The following is a 5847-nucleotide window of genomic DNA, read 5'->3' as shown; positions in this document are numbered from 1 at the left end:
AAAAATGGGGAGCTGATGCCAGAGGCTTAGGTGGAGAGCAAATGTTTTGAGAATGATGAGGGCAATGAATGCACAAATGTACTTTACACAATTGATGTATGTATGGATTGTGATAAGAGTTGTGTGAGCCCCTAATTAAATGATTAAAAAAATCCATCTTTGAAATCTTACGGAGCATAGTTCTTCTACTTGGCACTCACGAGGCCATGTTGAGTTGGAATAGATTCAATGGCAGCCAATTTTATTAACAGGTTTCAGTTTGACTGCGTAGATCTCCAACATCTCATCCCTCAGTTTCTCATCGCTAAATAAAAAGGCAACTTCAGCTAATAAATGCATTAATCATATTCTGGCCACTAAGATAAATGTGGAAGATCTTTGTCATACACTTAAGGAAAGAGCATCCATGCTCTGCGGATTCTGGGTCTGGTGAAAACCACTTAGGCCCAGCTATACCGCCTGTGTCAACATTCCCGGTGCCAAAGAAAATGCTGAGTTACTCTAAGTAGAAAATAGTAATGGAGCTTATTAAATAACTCCTGAATATGTTGCTTTTATTTATCATCCCCATCTTACTGGTGAAAAGGCAGACGCCTAGAGAAATGGAGCAACTCACCCACAGTGAAATGGCCACTGAAAACGGGTACACTGGAATCCAACCGAACGTCTGCCGCTGCTCAGAACAGATATTTCCCTCTATTTTATTCCTTGCCTGAACCCCTTTTCTCAATAACTACATATTAAAAATTAAACAATTCTTTCTCCATCAGAAAACCATGAAACCAGCTCTTAGGTTTGTCAAGAAAACATTGCTTTTCCTGTGGCAAATGAAGAATTGTCGATTCTTTTAGCGGTGACAGAGTTCAATTTGCTAAGATGAATTGGTGAGCAAATTTACTTTAGAGTTGGAGGAACTTTGCATTGAGTAATTTATAAATAAACATAAATTTGCTCAATAAATGTCAAATAAACAAGAAAGTAAGGGTATTAACTTTTCAAACTGAGAACTAACATTCTGAATCATAGATCTGAAGGGCTTGGGAATTCAATTTAATGAGTAGTTTATTAGAATTTTCAATATAAAACATACAGGCATTTGTTATGGAACACAGCATAGAGATAAAAAATGATGTTCTTAGAAAGCACCAGCCACTCTGCAGGAGAAAGACTGGGCTTTCTACTCCCGTGAAGTTACAGTCCCAGAAACCCACAGGGGCAGTTCTACCCTGTCCTCCAGGGTCACTGTGAGTTGGATTCCACTTGATGGTAGTGAGTTCGTGAGTGAAGGCTAAGCCAAAGAACCTTGGTGACTCAGTGGGTTAAGCATTGGGCTGCTAACTAAAAGGTTGGCAGTTAGAATCCATTAGCCATTCAAGGGAGAAAGATGTAGTGGTCTGCATCGCATTGGATAAATTTGCTGCTTATGGCCTATTTAAAGTGTTGAAAAGCAAGATTATTCTGAGAGCTAAGGTATGTCTGACTCAAGCCATGATATTTTCAGGTGCTTCGTATGCAAGTGAAAGTTGGACATTGAATCAGGAAGACTGAAGGAGAATCAATGCATTTGAATTATGATGCTGGTGAAAAATATTGAAAGTACCATAGACTGTCCAAAGAACAAACACATTTGTCTTGGGAGCAGTATGTCCAGAATGCTCTTTAAAGGCAAGATAGTTTGGGCATGTTGTCAGGAAAGACATCCCTGGAGAAGGACATCATATTTGGCAAAAGAGTGGGGTGATGAAAAAGAGGAATACCTTTGACATGATTGAGTGACACCGTGGCTATCTCGATGGGCTCAAGATAAGAACACTTGTGAGGGTGGCACAGGTTCATTCATTAGTGCACGTGGTTCCTATGAGTCGGAACCGACTTAACAATAATACGTCGGTGAGTTCAGTTCTAGACCTGAAGGATGACAAAGGGCCGTAGGGAGTCAGCGGTCTAGTCAACTGGTGAGCCTAGTGTCTTTATGAATGTGAGTTTCGTACTTTATTTTTCTCTCACCCTATCCAGGGCCTTCTAATACGATCCTTTTCAGGGGAATTGGTAGTAGACCGGTGGGTGCAGAGTCGCATGAGTCCAAAGTTGATGGACATGTGTCATGGCACCGACAGCTCCCGGGTCGGTTCTTAGTCAGGGCCCACATGGGTCTGCCCAGGAGGCAGATACAGAGTCCCAGCAGGTGGGGTGGGGGGAAAGGGAAGAGAGGAGGGGACAAAAAAAGGAAGGGTTCCCAGTGTCCTTCCTATAAAAAGGTCACATCTACCAGGAGGCATCATCAGCCTGTGACCCCAACACAAGTGCAACACAGTTTCCCTTAAACGTTGACCTAAAATCTGTCATAGGGAGGAGCCAATGGTCATGCCATGGGCAGCTACATACAAGCTTTTATATCCCAGTTTCTACTCACCCAGTGGGATGTAGACTATTGTCTTTGTTTCAAGGAATTTTAAAATTTGAAATTACTTGGTTTCTTTTATTACCCCGTAGATTTAAAGCAGGATGCGATCAAATATTCATATACTTGATTTTCCCATTATTAATTTTTAACTCTATAGCCTTTTGGTCTGTGAAGATACTTTGTAGTATTTTGATGTTTTAAAATTGTTGACTTGCCTAACACATGGCCTCTTCTTGAGAATGTTCCAGGTGAACTGGAAAAGGATGTACACTGCGCTGTTGCTGGTGGAGCACTCTGTGCATGTCTGTGAGGTGACGCTGGTTGATTGTATTGTGTAGTTCTTCTGTGTTTTTGTTGTTTCCTTCCAATCTTTCATTGAGAGGGGTGTATCAAAGCTTCCTACTATTACTATTTCCCTCTTCAATTCTGTTAGAATTTGGTTTAAGTATTTTGAGTTTTTCCAATGGGTACATAGATCTTTATTACAGCCATGTCCTCTTGTTCAATTGACCTTTGAATCAGTACATAATGTCCTTTCTTATCTCTTATGCTGGTTTCTGCCTTAAAAATCTATTTTATCAGATATTAATATTACCATTCATGCTCTTTAAAAATTTCCATTTAGTAGATATAATTTTTATAGTCTTTGATTTTTAGTTTCTTTTAGTCTATGTGTATAAGATGTATCTCTTGTACACAGCATATTGAAGGGTCCTGTTTTCTTACCAATTCTGCTACTCTGTCTATTGACTGATACATTTAATCCATTTGGATCCATAATTTATTGATAGGTAATTATTTATTGCTGCCATTTTTTATGGTGCTGCTAATTTCTTTGTTGCACATACTTTTTTGTGCTGAATTCACCTTGTGGTTTTCCATAGAAATTTTTGTATTACTTTAATGTTGTTTAATATTTAGTGTTGTTTTAATGTTTACTAAATCTTTATGATTTTCTTTTAAATTTTGATGAGAAAGTTTATTACTTTTCTTTGAAGTTTATAAGTTATTTTCTTCCCAGTCTTTTGTGTCTTGAAATTGACTTCTTCATTTGGAAGTTCTGTACCTACATGACTTATTCCCTCTTAAATTTGTTTGTAAATTGATATCTTGGGTTCCTTGTTTTAAGTCTTGCAGGTTTATTTTACTTATATTTTTCTTCACAGGAAGGCAAAAATAAGGGGTGTGTGAAAGGGATATGTGATGTTGTCTGATAGTTATATAAACATTTGTCAATTTGAGGATTAAGAATGTAGGGATGGAGTCTAGCCTGTCAATCAAATCATAGCCAATGAGGCTTCTGTGTGAACATAGCCTTTCCCTAAGGATTCTGGGAATTTTGGTATTTCCTCCTTGGAAGCAGGAGAGACTCTCTCTCACTACTTCACACCCTGGGAGACATAGCAGGTGACAAGACACATGGACCCACCCTGATGCAGCCCTGGGTGCTGGAGAAGCCATGCAGAGACCCCTGCCAGTGCTGAGATGTTTCCAATGCCACAGGATCCAAAGACTTTGTACCCACTGGCCTGTGAGCTTCTACATTCGGCGTCATTGCATGTGTTTTGTGAGTCTGAAGAGGACTTTATAGATTGATATCGGGCCTATGGGCTAATATCGGACTTATGGACTTGATCTGGACTGGACTGGGATGCTTTCTCAATGTTCAATTGCTCTCATATATAAAGCTCTTTCTTATACACATATGTACGTCCATGGATTTGTTTCTCGTGCCTACCAGATGGATGCATGTCGGTTCTGAAAGGAGTTCCTGCCAGCATGGAGGATGTCGGGGTTCGGGCTCCATGTCCTGGACCAAGTCCCTGCAAGGTCAGATGGTGGCCAGGGTTGGGGTGCTTTCTACCTGAAGAAATTCTTTGAGGTCCAGAAGTCACTTGGGGGTTGGACACCTGGTTCTGGAAGGAGTTTTTGCACACTTAGGCATGTCTGGAGGCAAGGCACCTATCTCTCACTGTGAGTTCTCTGAACCAAGGAGACACAGAATGTGTGCCTCTAACTGTGAGGGTGATGTGGACCTGGTGCCTGATACAGGATGCTGCTCCTCTGACTTCAGGTAGCAGGGGCTGTGTGGTTGTGAATGGGTGTTACTGGCTATCAAGTGGGTGAAGATGGGGGCTAGTTACACTTCTGGTCACTGGGAGGGCGTGGGGAATTACACATTTCTGGTTGCTAGCCGCTGGTGTTGGCTGGCACTTGAGTCAGCCTGGGGGGCTGAGAGTTGCTGCTTGCAATCACTACTTGCCAACATTCAAAATGGCCACTGTGTCAGGGCAGCTGACAACATAACCATTCTGCTTGCCTCCTCAATTGCCACATTTGTTCAGCTTCTTCGGAACAAATTTAATCCACTTTTTTACCCTTTCCTCTGAAACTGAAGGTTTCAGGATCATCATTACTGTGTGCTCCATTGCTAAGTCTCTCATGTTTTTATTGTCGAAGGTCTAGGTCACCTGTCTGCCTGGTCTACCATCTTGCAGGAAGTCTGATGCTCAGTGCCTTAATGGCTTACTTTTCTCAAGCAGGTCACCAGACCTTTTTTCCACAGTGCTGCTAGGTCAGTGGTTCTCAATCTGTGGGTGGTGACCCCTTTGGGGGTTGAACAACCCTTTCATAGGGGTCACCCGATTCATAACAGTAGCAAAATAACAGTTATGAAGTAGCAATGAAAATTTATAGTTGGGGGGTGGGGGTCACCACACATGAGGAACTGTAGTAAAAGGATCGCAACATTAAAAAGGTTGAAAACCATTGCTCTAGGTGAACTCAAAACTCCGGCTTTTGGAGCATCAATGGATTCCGAAAGTTGTGGCAAGACTGGTTTGCAGACTCTTCCTCCTTGACAGGTTTTTAAAGGCACTAGGCACTTTTCTAGACAAGGAAGAGGCTGCGATGGAGCCCAAGGGGAGCCAATGACCATGAGTTTGTGAAGAGACTGTCTGTGTGGAGAGGGAGCGTGGTGGCGTCGTGGGTTCACCATTGAGCTGCTAACCAAAGGTCAGTGCCCTGAACCAGAAGTTGCCCGTGGAAGACAGTTGAGGATGCCTGCTTTTGTAAAGGGTTGTCGTCTCAGAAATCCGAATGGGGCCGTTCTTTTCTGTCCAATAGGGTTGCTATGAGTCGGAACTGACTCGATGGCAGTGGGTTTGTTTTCGGTGTTGGGCTTTGCACGTGGAGAGCTCCATCCAAAGAGGCGGGGCAGGGATGACCACCAGGTTCAAAACAGAGAGCCTCTACCAGGTCAGCCGGTCGGAGTGACATCTGAGACCGTGCCCGGAGAGATTTCCTAAGACAGCCATGCCCCCCCCCCTTTTTTTTAAATAATCATTTTATTAAGGGCTCATACAACTCATCACAATCCGTACATACGTCATTTGTGTCCAGCACATTAGTACATATGTTGACTTCATCATTCTCACAACACC

This window comes from Echinops telfairi, unplaced genomic scaffold (assembly GCF_000313985.2).
Source record: "Echinops telfairi isolate 266 unplaced genomic scaffold, ASM31398v2 ScPeMD7_443;HRSCAF=831, whole genome shotgun sequence".
Taxonomy (NCBI): domain Eukaryota; kingdom Metazoa; phylum Chordata; class Mammalia; order Afrosoricida; family Tenrecidae; genus Echinops; species Echinops telfairi.
The sequence above is the reverse complement of the archived record's forward strand: the minus strand, read 5'-3'. Positions refer to the sequence as shown.